The following is a 15,000-nucleotide window of genomic DNA, read 5'->3' as shown; positions in this document are numbered from 1 at the left end:
CTAAATAGTTAATTACATTTGTGAAAGCACTACCACACAGGGAAAAAAGAAAACGCACACATTCTCTCTGTCTCTCAAACACACATACACACACAGCCTTGTGTGCGGCCTTAGAGGTGTGGACTGTGAATCATTTATTGGCCTTCAGGCTTTTCTCAAGACGACTGAAGGCCTCTCTCTCTCTTTCCCACACACACACGCACACCAAAGGTTCCAAAACAAACACCTGCAGTGGCTGATGCAAGCTTGAAAGTGCATGTGTCAGTGAGAGAGAGCGAGTGAATGTGTGAGAGCCTCAGCCTTTGGTTGGCTGCTCAAGAGGACAGGCGTACAGCATCTGGTCAAGATGTGACGGACTACTTTTCAATCTTCAGACTGGCATCTACAGAGGAGGAATATGCTCCTCACAGTCTCAGTAACACGGCAAAAACAACCAATGCTTTCTGAAACACCCAAACAGTTGGAAATAAATGTCAGTACAAAAGGGTACTACTTTCCTAAAATCAAACTGTAATGCAGTAAATGGTCAGCAAAAACTGGGCCTAACCAAAGGAAAAAAAGATTAAAAACACAGATTACTTGTATTTCTAAATCATAATAAATAAAACGAAATATCAAGATGACCAATAGTACATTGTAATCAATTGGATGCCTTTTTTGGAGATTCCAAGAGTAGAGCCTTGAGCTTATCATTAAGATTTGATCCAAAATGCTTCTTCAGATATGGATTGAAGTTAGGGAATCAGGAGCTGTGTATCTCTGGACGACTGGATGTGGATCTCGTTTACCAGGGGCCCGCTAGCAGCAGAACGGCAAGACCAGGTCACAGAGATATTATAAAAAAAGATCACGAACGCAAACACCGCTGATGAAGAATTGATTAAGATGAAATTCTACAATCTACCAGGATGAAAATTACTTCTGTCTTGACAAAGGAACCTTTTCTGAAAAAAAAAAATGTTCCTGTGACATTTCATTCCATGTATCAGTGGAAATAATCGGACTATATGAATACATATATGCTTACAACACCATCAAATTGGGTATTCGTAGCTAATTTCCTCATTTGCAAGCCAATTAGACTAGACTAGGAGGAGAACAGCATTAGCATAAGAAGGAGCGTGCTGCTGATTAGCAGTGTGAAAGGCAGCTAATGAACAAGGGGAAGCTGTGTGTGTGTGTGTGTGTGTGTGTGTGTGAGTGTGTGAGTGTGTGTGTGTGTCCGTGCACGCACACGTGGTCCGACACATTTACACATGCTAAGCAAGTTGCCGCAGGCTGCTTACATTTCTGCACCACAGTCACGGTAGAAAATGTGTGTATACAGCATGTGTGTGAAAGTGAGCTGCAGTGCATGCGTGTCTGTACCTGTGTGAGTGTGTATGTGAGACTGGGTTTCAATGTATGTGTGCAAGTGAGTCTGCATGTACCTGCGCAAATGTGTGAGCGTGCGTGCATGCGTGTGTGTGTGTTAAAACTCCCTCCATGTGTGTGTGCATGTGTGCCAGTATGTGTGTGTGTGCGCGCATGTGTGCCAGTATGTGTGTATGTGTGTGCGTGCATGTGTTCCAGCATGTGTGTGACTGTGCGTGCAAGCGTGCGTGTGTGTGTCTGTGTGCAAGTGTGCGTTTTACAACTCCCTGGGGGTATGGAGTAATATTAGCTCCTGCTGGGCACCTGCGGCGTGTAGACTCCCCTGGGCTGCAGAGGAGGCGGGCAAGTCAATGAGGAAGCCAGTGGGTGCCAACATACTTACACGGGTGCCGTTTCACTGCTGCGGATCATCTCAATCTGAATACGTGCAAACAACTCGACGTATTTATGCCATTAGAGCAAACAGAAAAAGGAGGGGAGATTGAGACAATGTCAAAGTGAAACAACAGCACAGCATTTTACTGTAGTAGAGTTTGAGGCCATCATCCTACCTTTGGCTAAACATTGTCATGGTTCTTTGGTGCTGTTGGAGTAAAATGAAACCATGGCTGCAATTGCCATAAGCCAATAAAAAAGCATACAAATATACGGACCACACTGCTTGTCAGAGTATTTGTATATTTAGGTGGGACCAATCAGGAAATTATAAATCAGAAAAATTTGCAGTTAAGTGCATTATAGTGTGTGCTGTGAAATAAAGAGATATACAGTGACCTGTGTTCCTTTGTCCAACTCTGTAATGCACATTTCGTATGGCTCAATATGCCTCAAACACAGCTTCTTATTGCAATTAATGAAATGTTTATATTATAACAAGATTGGCTAGTTCCCGAGAGAAACTATTGTGAGTTGGCGACAAAGTGCCATTACTATGCAAGAGCTTACTTTAGCATGGATTAATAATCATGCATAGTTTGTGTAGTCGGTTATGTACCTTGTTAAAGTAGAGAGAGAAAGTAATCAGTTGAGTTAAGTTATGGGAGCTTGCATAGCTAAAATGTGCAGTCTTCCGTTGAGTTGGTGATTGTCTGCTTATTATTAGTCTAATTGTCTCAGTCAATTTTACAGCTCACAGGCCAAAAACGGGAGTATATTTTACCCTCTTCCCTCGAGGCTGATACAGTCACATACACACATACTGACACACATGTACTCATGTACACGTACACACACACACACACACTGGTACAGAGGTTAACACAGTCAGATACTTACACAACACATTTGATTTGTCAAAAGTAAACTGCACATAAGATTAACTCTACCAAACATCCTGAACAGCCATACGCCGTTGATATACTGTGTAAGTGGCAGAGTGTACCCTACATAATATTCTGACTGCTTTGAGTTCAGTCATCCACAATTTTACACAGGCTTTCCAAGGACACCCGCGAAGAGGAGTCTGAACATCTCTTTCTGTCTGCCTGTCTTTAAGACTTAAGACCCGACATCAAAAAGATGGGGGAGCATACCATCTCTATAAACATGAAACGTCATCTTATATGCACAAACACAAAGATACAAGCATGCACGCATACACACACGGAAGACATGCAAACAGTCAGGCATACACCAGACATGTTTGTGTCAAAGGATGCGTAGACAGCACAACAAAGGGCCATTAAAGCAGATATACCATCATGATATGAGGAGAGATAACAAGGCAGTAAAGCGGCGTACACACACAAAGCTAGCTTTTCGCTTGCTCGCCTACTCGCCACTCTTTCATGGAACGTTCGCTGAAAGTTCCCGCGGCTTTAACTGCCAATGGACAGCCGAGAAGTACTGAACTCTGCATTCCAATTGGTTACTCGCTTACTCGCCTCGCTCGAAGATAAAATATTTTCAACTCGGAATCCGCCCACATCGCATCGCTTGTACAGTACTCGCCTACTCGCCTGCGAGTCTCGCTGGAACACATTGACATTCTATTGAGTTAATTCGCTGAGTGAGTAACTAGCAGCAACGTGTGTGTACGGCCCTTAAGTTTCTGTTGATGTGTGTGCTGCTGGTGAGTTTCTACATAAGTGAGCATGCGAACGCGCGCGCGCGTGTGTGCGAACGCGCACGTGTGTGTGTGTGTGTGCGTGTGTTGCTTGCGAGTTTCTATACGTGTGTGTGTGTGTGTGTGTGTTGCAGCTTGTGAGTTTCTATATGTGTGTGTGTGTGTGGTTGCTTGTGAGTTCCTAAATGAGTGTGTGTGTGTGTGTGTGTGTGTGTGTGTGTGTGTGTGTGTGTGTGTGTGTGTGTGTGTGTGTGTGTGTGTGTGTGTGTGTGTGTGTGTGTGTGTGTGTGTGTGTGTGTTGCAGCTTGTGAGTTTCTATACAAGTGTGTGTGTGTGTGTGTGTGCGTGCGTGCGTGCGTGCGTGCATGTGTATCTGTAGATAGCATAAAGTTAAGGATATAGCCTCCAATTATAAATCAGATAAACAAAAGAAAAGGCAATGGATAGACAAATTTTGACAGGCTAATATGAAAATAATTAATATTCACAATAAATTGATCTTCATTAAATATCCAATGCAATATCCGTACAATTAAAAAATAAAGTGGAATAAACAATGGCATGTCTCACTATGATACAATGCTGTAATGGCTATGTGGGTGTGAAGCTGAAATAGTGAGCACCGCCACCTGACCCAGCCATTTAATTAGAAATCAATTAAAGTTACAAAAAATGTTTTCCTATAAATAGGAGTTCTCTCTCTGTCTCTCTCCCCATATACAGAACATCAGAGAATCCTGGCTGTGTGAAGCCTTGTAAAATGTGCACACACACACGTACAGATGTGTGGAGTTTGAGATCAATATTTCCTCTGCCTCCTGCTTATGTGGTGTCCATAATGCATGAATTGTGTGTGTGTGTGTGTGTGTGTGTGTGTGTGTGTGTGTGTGTGTGTGTGTGTGTGTGTGTGTGTGTGTGTGTGTGTGTGTGCGTGTGTGTGTGTGTGTGTGTGTGTGTGTGTGTGTGTGTGTGTGTGTGTGTGTGTGTGTGTGTGTGTGTGTGTGTACGATTCCTTTGATCCTGGACAGCAAAGATTAAAGGGTGTGTGTGTGTGTGTGTGTGTGTGTGTGTGTGTGTGTGTGTGTGTGTGTGTGTGTGTGTGTGTGTGTGTGTGTGTGTGTGTGTGTGTGTGTGTGTGTGTAGGATGCATGACTATGTAACCAACACTACCTATAGACAGACAACTTACGAATACACATCTACGACTTTATTTCGCTATTTGGATTGACAGATGGAAGTCTATCATAGCACAAGCCAAATCTTATATTAGTTTTATTCAAAGCTAAAAGAATGTGCTCATCAAGAGTCTTAAGGATACAAGTGGTACATACTTCTCCAAATGAAGAGGCTCCCACTTATGCTGGATACTCAGGTTGTTGAGAGAGTCACATACTGTAACTGTAAGCCACGCACACAGATTTTACGTACATAGCCCAAACTACAAAAGGTTAATGCTAATGTTTTACAGGAGTAGCCACAGTTATTGAGCACATTGCAAAATGGTTGGTATTTCAATATTTTCGCGGAGTAACACTAGCTGTCAAAGCAACAAGCCATTTTGGTTACACTTTACTTGATGTGCAGCTGCATAACACATTCATTATACTCTACACATGAAGGATTCGAGACTGTTTCGAAAAATATTCATACCAAAGCTTCCACAGACTTCTTACAGACTCTCCAACACAGCCACGTCAATCACATAAGATACATAACTGTAAGGAGATTGGGTAAAGAAGCCAAAGCACTAAACCTGCTACAAGCCATAGCTACTCAAACACACACCAATTCACGCACACACTTTCCCAGCCTAAGTCTTTCACTTCTGGCTATAAGTGAGCATGTTTCTCGGCCAGACTGGGGTGTGTGTGTGTGTACGAGGCGTTTTTAACAGGCATGAAAGAGAAGCCCCTGGCTGAAGAAAGGAGAGAATAAACACACCAACATAATTATTACAACTGCAGGCACACACACACACACACACACACACGCAGGGCTCGTCTGACCTTCACTCCAGCACTAACACATCCACAGCAAAGCTGGCTGATTCCCAAAGAGCCTGGGGTTCCAGGCCAAAGCAGAGGAGTGTGTGTGTGTGTGTGTGTGTGTGTGTGTGTGTGTGTGTGTGTGTGTGTGTGTGTGTGTGTGTGTGTGTGTGTGTGTGTGTGTGTGTGTGTGTGTGTGTGTGTGTGTGTGCAGTGTGGGGGGCACTAAAGGCTATACAGCCCCCATACTCAAATAGCGGCCCGCGGGGCATCTATTTGTGGCCCTCGAATAATTTTGAAAAATTAAAAAACAAAAACAAAAAAAAAAAACATTTTAATTTTTTTTTTTGGTCCGATCGCTCTGCCGGCTCTTATTTTGAAATCGCGCTACAGACGCTAGGAAGATGCGTGCTGTGTCTCCGCCCCCTCAATCAGTTTCTCCCTGCAGGCTCCAAACAGAAGTCACTGAGGGTGGCAGAGGCTGTTGTGAGGTAGACTACTGAAGGGAAGGACGGTAGAACTTGTAAATAAATTATTTACAAAGTTCTCTTTGCCTCGTTTTTGAAAGTAATGGTCCACATTTCATTGCATACAGTGTGTTAGGACTTCGAATTGGTTTAGCACTAGCTGTAGCTAGTTGCTAACACAAATGAAGGCAAATTGTGTTTGAGCTCTGCTGGCAGCTAACTAGGGGTAGCCTACTTAAAAACGAATTGCTTGATAAACTTTTCACACTTTTAAACAGTCCCCAAATAGTTCGTTTGGAAAGCTAAGCCCCTCATAAGATTTCAAACAAAGTTATGAGCAACTTGATGATTTATTATTGGCTGTTGCATTTATTCAACATTGCATCAATGTGCCATTTTCTTGTTGGCAAAACCTGGTGTCCTCCTATCTATGTGTCCTCTTTGTTGGGTCCATTATTGCATCTGATTCTCATTATGCATGTGAGAGCTGCATAAACAAAGTCATAATAAGCAACATTTGTTTGAAAAGTGTTATCTTCAGGCTTATTGGTTTTCTCACTAAGAAATAAATGTTTATGAATGTAGTCTGCAAATATAGGCTAATCTTATGTCATTTAAAAAAGATAATCTTATGTCATTAAAAAAAAAAATACTGAAGGGTGGGTGGCAATGACAGCAAGGCAGGCACCTCACCCCACAGTGCTCCAGAAAAATGCAGGCCCTTTATGAGAGAAATGTTCTCCCATCCTGTCACTGGAAACTAAATATCTGCTGTGGGTGTGAGTGCGTGTGTTTTGTGATTACAAAGGCCTTATCATTTTTTATTATTTTTTTAATAATTTTTTTTGGTGGGGGTCGTGTCGTGTCAGCCCGGCCCGGCCCTTTATTGGGAGGAATTTTGAAAAACTGGCCCTCGGGGACTTTTAATTGAGTACCCCTGCTATAAAGGAAGAACGATGGAGATGGAGAAAGATAATGTGAGAGAGAAGTGAGTGAGTGCACGTGACCACCAGAAAGCAGTTGGATGACGGCAAGGCCATCTAACACTAGACTACTGCACAACAGTCTTTTTCAAACTGCCAAATAAGGAAAGAATTAAATTTCCTGGTCCATTCCCTGGTTCCATGTAAAGTAATTTTCTGCAGACACACAAGGTGACCAAAGCGTGCGTTATCTGCTTATCATCATAAAACACGGCATATACGGAACGGATAAAATTGATAAAAAACGGACAATATTGGTCAGTTATTTTCCAGGCCCATGATTGGTTGTTGCCCAATTCCATGACCCGTGTGAACCCTACACATGTCAACGGGCGCAGTGTGTTTTCACTACATGAATGCAGTCTTTATGCCATTCACTTGGTAAGGCGGAGGTGGACAACCAATTCAGTCTCAGATGGGAGGGTGGGAGAGAGGACCTTGAAGTCGGCTTTTCATGTCGCCATGATTTCTTCATGTTGTGTGGACACAATTTTGACATCTCTATCGCTACGCATCAAAGGAGAGTAAGCAATGGATGAAAAGATTGAGGGAAGGATTGGATGCAGCCTTGAAGGGGAGCAAGATAGAAAGAGATATACGTAGGTGGAAAAAGGAAAACTGGGATCAAATGTATTTGCACCTCATTCTACAATTTATCAGATGTACATGCTTTAATTAACCATTGCACCCAGGAAAGGATTCAATGTTCTTCTGTTGGAACACAAAAAAGGGAAAGAATAGATTGAGAGAGAGAGAGCTGAAGAGAGAGAGAAAGAGTGAGACAGGGAGGGAAGAGAAAGGGAGAAAGCAGGCAGGAGGCAAAGAGAAAATGAGTGAGGGAGAAAGTGTGTGTGTGTGTGTGTGTGTGTGTGTGTGTGTGTGTGTGTGTGTGTGTGTGTGTGTGTGTGTGTGTGTGTGTGTGTGTGTGTGTGTGTGTGTGTGTGTGTGCATACCTCCTTGGGCATCCAGCTGAGCTGTGCTTAAGGATATGTCACTGTAATTCTACTCATCGACTTCATCGCAGAACACAGCCTCAGCCTCGCCCGGACAATTAGTGCCACCTCCTATTACCTTCACAGCCACACAGAGACGAGCGCGCACACACACAGGCACGCACACTCACACAGGCGCGCACACACACATAGGCGCACACACACACACACACACACACACACACACACACACACACAGGCGCGCACACACACACAGGCGCACACACACACACAGGCCCACACACAGTCACACACACATAGGCGCGCACACACACATAGGCGTGCACATACACACAGGCATGCACATACACACAGGCACACAAACACACAAGAGCGCACATACACACAGAAGCACATACACCCAGGCACACAGACACACAGGCGCACACACAGACACACAGGCGCACACATACAGACATAAACACATCCAAGATGACAGACGGAGAGACACAGGCACTAAGAGGAAAACAGGCAGACGCACAGATAGATACCCCAAAATTCCTTTTGTTTACAACCCAAAAGCATGCAAAATCATGGAACAAACTTTTTCAAATATTTTGGGATAGCTCATGTATTTTTAAAAAATATGATTTAAGGCATGGTAGTGGAGCAGAGTCGGACTCATGAGGGGATGAAAGCTTTGCATGCGTTGGCTGGCTATGAGCGCAGCACTCGAAACCGCTGTCCCCGACCATAACAAAGTTATCATCTCAGGCACAATGCCGGGACAGTCAAAAATATAAATGAAAATATTCTAAAAGTAGGATCTTTGCAAAGCCATTAGGCTACGCAGATCAGCGACATTAACTGAACACCATAACCGCATTTTTTTTGTGCTAATATTTCAGGGAAGCAACAGTCCCAAACATTATGCGCAGTCTGCTGCCACCTGTCTTGTGCATATCTGCCCAAAACAACAGAAACGCGAGCTGCTTATAGTTCAACCCTCATTCATGCATGTCAGAAACGGCCTGTACTATATTTTCCAGTAACATAGTTGGGGAAACGGCAAGCAAGCTAACAGGGGTAGTCAGAGATTGTTTACAGGAAAGAACTTTGAGGTAGTTGTTAGCCCGTCAAGCCTTTGACTAGAAATGAAGGCTAGATATTCTGACATTGTCATGCAAACAATTGGTAAAAGTTGAAGTAGGACCATATATTGCTTCTGTGCTGGTAGGCTAAAAGCAGGACTACTTAGTAGCCAAGGTCTAATTGAAAAGGGGAAAAGTTCCCCGCACATTTGTTGGATTACAAGCACGGCTTCACATCGTACAGCATTGCCTGCGCATTTTGTCTTTCTCTCCCATCCCTCTCGCTCTCCCCCTCGCCCTCCAAAAAACGCATCTCCACCGGCATGCTAATTACAGCAAGCGCTCAAAGTCCGGTTATTGGCACTTTTTAACTTTAAAAAGCTAAACAGACATTGAATTGTTATTGATATGTAGACTAAATGAAAAAAAAAAGTTTTCTGTGAATATAGCCTACAACAGAGTAGTATAACAGACAGGTTGTAATAGAGTCTGGGCCTACAATACATGATGGGTAGGCTACAATTAGTGCATAAAACAATCCAGCCTTAGTTTGACAAATATAATGTCATTGAATGCAGGTTTCCTCATATCACCGTGGTCATGGTATATTCTTGAAAAATGAAATGTAGGCATACATGGTTACTCAAGGGAGTTTTCTTTACAAGGCATGGATGTTCATCATTTAACACCCCCAAAACAACTTAATTGATAGTGATTGTGGCTAGTTAACCGTGAATCAATTGTGGCATTTAGAAACCATCCTAATAATAAACAAAATGGCTTGCCTATCTATCTATCTATCTATCTATCTATCTATCTATCTATCTATCTATCTATCTATCTATCTATCTATCTATCTATCTATCTATCTATCCCTCCAATCCCTGCGCGCGCCACCATGGGCCTGAAGACTCACCACCTCGTCTAAGCGAATTCCTGCTGGAAACACTGCAATAAATACTGGTCAAAGAAATGCCATCATATCAATACAGTGATTTAAACCAGGGTGCGTCATGGCATTCAGATTGTGAATCCACCGGCTTTCCTTCTGGGTGAGTAGTTTCTGTCTATCCCCTCTTCTTGTGCATATGGGGATATGATCAATGCCAATAGCGGTGAATGTAACAGGGGCCTTGGCATGTGCACCAGTGAAGTGTTTAACCATGGCATAATCACAATTTCCACTTATTCCAACATATTTATGTTCAGAGAGTGTGTGTGCGCTTCTTGAGAAACAAACAAAATATGCGTGTATGTATCTATCTATACCGTGCTTCTCCCACACGCCTACACTCTCCATTGGCTGACCTGTTTGGCATGCACACACCGCACACGGCATCCCTCTTCATCAAAGCTCCCCTGTATAAACAGCGACCGGCTATTCAGTCGGACGTGCGAGATGCGTTTAGGCCCGCTCAGGTCTGACGGCCGCATCAGTAACGCAGCGGAGGGCGGTAGAGAGGAGCTCCATTAGCCCAAGATAATTAGCCACGGCTTCACGCTTATTTAATTACGCCACACTGATGCCACTGCACCACACTCTCAACTACTCCTGCCTCTCGGACCAGGCTTTTAGTTCATAATTCAGTAAGGGGAGGACGGACATGGACACACACACACATAAACACACACGGCCTACTACCTAGAGGGTAATACACATCGCACTTCTTCGTCTCCCACTCCATGTCTGTGATCAGCAGTGTTTCTCTGATCTCAACACAGACAAGGACACACCGACAGCGCTAAGCTCCCTCATACACACGCAGTCAGGCAGTGTCAGGGATACACGATGCAAATGCATGCAAGCACACCCGCCCGCCTGCCCGCACGCTCGCCCACCCACCCGTATGCACACACACAGAGATTTATTTATTTTATTTTATTTTTAAATGTGATTTTATTCATATTGTGATTAAAATCGAAAATTTCGGGGAGAAATAATCGAAATCTAAGTTTTTCTCATATCGCCCAGGCCTAGTTAGGAGCCAGTCTTTAAGACCCTTGTAGTTGGCCTTGCAGCTGCCCGTTCACAAACATTGACATACATGTCACCCCACAGGACGCAATTTGTGTTACGAAATTGAACATGTAGTTAATATTATTGTCTTGAGTTTTTTTCACATTCACAAATCTTAATCTAAAGTTAATATTTATGCAATCATGCCAGATGCTTCATACATTATTCAAAATGCTGTTGGTTAATTTTTATATATATTATATTCCAGGTTTCATTAATGTTACGGTCACACCGCAGGATATTTGACATATAAACCTTTACATAAATCTTAACAAAAATGTTTCTTCTCATCTAAGACTAATATGAAACATAATGTAGCACATCTTTCATTGATATTTGTTTTTAAGAGGAAAAATAACGGTTTTGTAGGTTTAACCAATGTTAGGAAAAAACAAGGCATCACGTCAACCACCCAAATGTGTGCTTGTGTGTGCATATGCGCACGTGTGTCTGTGCATGCAGTGTGTGTGTGTGCGTGTGTCTGTGTGTTATAGCCTGTATGGTAAAAATCAAATTTCCCTCTTGCACCTTCTTTCCCATGGGGATTTATGCTTCTTTATGCTATGTACTCTGCATGTGTGTGTGCGTGTGCGTGTGCGTCTGCTTGTTTGCATTAGTCCATTCCGTCTCACACTGGGCGCTCAGCAAAGTGATTAGTCCAAATTAACTAATCAGTGTAGCCTTAAGAGAAGCAAAGGTAATTTAAAGGACAGGGCCACGTTCCAGAGCTTCACTTAGCGTCTTAACTTAATTACAGGTGACTAATTACAATTGGCAGAACTGTGGAGGAGTAGCCGTATTGATTGAGCTTGTTTGCCAAACAACACTTCAAGGAGTCTGATTCCGTTGTTGGTTGCTTTCCCCCAGAACAAAAGCTGTTTGTTTGGCTAAAAACAAGCGAGATTGAGTGTGTGCAAGTGTGGCTAGAAATGTGTGTGTGCATGCGTGCAAGTGTGTGTGCACGAGTGCGTGCATACGTGTGTCGAGTGAGAATTCCCTTGCCGAGGAACACCTGTCCAAAAAGTATGCCACAAAAGTTATCATACACACAAACAAACAGAAAACCATGCAAATTAGTAAATAAAACCTCAAGATGAAGTTTCTTTTTCAGAAGCCTAGGACAAGCAGAGTGATATGGACAAAAACAGCCAATGAACATAACAGACCAATAAAAAGAGAAAGACAGAGAAACGCACATGAGAAAATAACAAAACAAAGTGATGTAGAGACATGGGGGACGACGACAAACAGCAGCATGACCTTCAGCCTTAGGGGTCATTGGAGGATGAAGTCATCCACACAAGCACTGACATCATAGCATTTACAGCAACCGCATGTCAACTCACACCCTATTGTCTCAAGTTACAAGAGTGGACAGAGCACACACGCCTCCGCATCCATCGCAATCCATCGACTGACCTTATACTTTAGTTACACTCATCCATACTCCCCCATCCCCCACCCATATTCCTTTTATCTTCACTTTCAAGCATCACATCTAGGATATCATTCCACATCAACAAGTCACTGATCCTCCATAGTTTAACCAGAGAGTCTAGGAGTATAATATTATAATACTTATCCAGTCCCTGGTTTAACAGTGTGTGCACGCGCGTGTGCATGTGAGTGTGTACTTCTTCCTGTGCATCACTGAGTGTCCCAATGCATTAAAACACTTTGCAACCTTAAAGAAATCTGCCTGATGTAGATATCAACACATCCATTGCGCTCTCTGACACTTCTTTTCACAAGCACACACAAGAAATCACATTCATCATGTCATATGCTAGTCTGACACTGTCCAATATCCCTGTGTAACTGTACATGTATAACAATATCATATCTTCAATTTACGGTAATGGTCACGGCAGTGCCAGTGTCACATACAATAACAGGCTACACTATATGATAATACACAGTCACTCACAATCCCATAATAGGTCATGCTATATGACAATAGGTTGTCATGACGAATCAAGCATCATGGCAGCAGTCAAGCCAAGGACCAGTCATGGTGAAGTGACAAAGTCACATCACTGAGAACGAGTGAATGTGATGATGGACTGTGTGTGTGTGTGTGTGTGTGTGTGTGTGTGTGTGTGTGTGTGTGTGTGTGTGTGTGTGTGTGTGTGTGTGTGTGTGTGTGTGTGTGTGTGTGTGTGTGTGTGTGTGTGTGTGCGCGCGCGCGCACGTTTGTGTGTTTGGTAATAGCTGCCTGTGAAGAGATAAGACAGCACACAGCACACAGTGTACTACACTGCCAAATGGCCATGTTTGCCTCATCAGTGGCAACTGTGTAAAAACTGTAAAAAAATATATAAAAAAACACCAAGCCTAAACACAAACAAAGAAACACTCTACTTACATCGATATGAAATAATCGGTTAGCTGAAATGCTCAGCTCAGATATGAAGGTATGGCAGACTGCCTTAAAGGCCATGGATCTTGAAAAAGGAAAACTATCGTATGATCTACTCTACTGAGTTGGGCAAACAGCTTTCTGACCGTTAATTGTTATAGACGAGAAATATTGCAAAACAGTTTCATACACACACAACACATCGTCCTGAGCAATGCTGTTGTGCAATGTTCTGCAAAGCCGTGGCACGCACTGAAAAACTGATTTTGTTTTTCGAGCACTGTGCCTTTGGCATTAGGTAACATTTAGTGTGTGTGTGTGTGTGTGTGTGTGTGTGTGTGTGTGTGTGTGTGTGTGTGTGTGTGTGTGTGTGTGTGTGTGTGTGTGTGTGTGTGTGTGTGTGTGTGTGTGTGTGTGTGACCTTGAAATCATTAGTCAAAAAATTATAATCCAATAAGATTACATGTTTTGTCAAGCAACAGTCAAAATGATTGCTCAATATCACCCACATTGTGAGCAACTTCAGTGGTTGGCCTCTATGCTCGATCACCAGGCAACAGCAGTGATGCTTCAAGTATCTTGAATATGATGTCATCACTGATAGGAAGCTCAGGAGTGGTACGTGTATCACCATACCAGATCTGTTGACTGGAGCCTTATTTTCCATATGTCTTACAGGCAAATCATTCAATTATTACATTTAATTAAAGTTGATGTATTGCTATTGTTGATGTATTGTGTGTGTGCATGTGTGCAACACAGGAGAGGAGAGGTGTGGCTGAAGGGCAGGCTGGCATCCGTGTGTGTGCGTGCGTGCGTGCGTGCATGCTTGTGTGCGTGCGGAGGGGCAGAGATGTCGTTTTTCTGAAATATTGATGGGGGCAGCCACCCAACACCCTACTGTGACAGCTGCCTACAGCATACAGCCTTCAGGCCCTAAATCCACTCACTATAGCTCCACATGGAACAAAACAGGGCAGGAAGAACACTGTCTGGATAGACAGAGAAATAACAGGGAGAGAGAGGGAGGCAGGGGGAGGGAGAGAGAGAGAGAGAGAGAGAGAGAGAGAGAGAGAGAGAGAGAGAGAGAGAGAGAGAGAGAGAGAGAGAGAGGGTGAGGCTCCTGTTGCCAATGTGAGAGGAAAAACTTGAAATAAAAAAAATAAAATAATGGGCGCAAAAAAAACACTTGGATTAAGCAGAAATATTCTGAATATGTGAAAGAACTGTAGAGGGTTTGGTGAGAGACAAAAAACAAGGGAGAGAGGCGGACATGGAAATATTGAGAGATAGGAGAAAGGGAGACAGTGACAGAGAGCGAGAGAGAGAGCGAGAGAGAGAGAGAGAGAGAGAGAGAGAGAATGAGAGAGAGAGAGAGAGAGAGAGAGAGAGAGAGAGAGAGAGAGAGAGAGAGAGAGAGAGAGAGAGAGAGGAGAGGAGAGGAGAGGAGAGGAGAGGAGAGGAGAGAAGAGGAGAGCTGAATTCGATAGAGGGTGATGGAACTATACGCCATCACTCTCCCACCTGCAGATTTCATCAGGCAGTCAACAACAGACCTTCAAGACCACACATCTATTCACAAACCCTCCTAACAGCGAGCGAGCGAGCGCACACACACACACCACACACACACACACACACACACACACACACACACACACACACACACACACACACACACACCACACACACACTTTATGTTAATAGACATAGACACACACATGCAC

At 43.4% G+C, this 15,000-nt stretch overlaps 1 protein-coding gene across 1 annotated transcript in view; it reads right to left on the bottom strand.

The window, feature by feature from the left end:
• cdkal1 (CDK5 regulatory subunit associated protein 1-like 1) overlaps positions 1–15,000 on the bottom strand; it is a 366,482-nt gene that overhangs the window by 150,886 nt on the left and 200,596 nt on the right. The window lies entirely within an intron of this gene.

This window comes from Engraulis encrasicolus, chromosome 5 (genome assembly GCF_034702125.1).
Source record: "Engraulis encrasicolus isolate BLACKSEA-1 chromosome 5, IST_EnEncr_1.0, whole genome shotgun sequence".
Lineage (NCBI taxonomy): Eukaryota > Metazoa > Chordata > Actinopteri > Clupeiformes > Engraulidae > Engraulis > Engraulis encrasicolus.
Note: the sequence above shows the minus strand (reverse complement) of the source record. Positions and strands in the feature narration are given on the sequence as shown.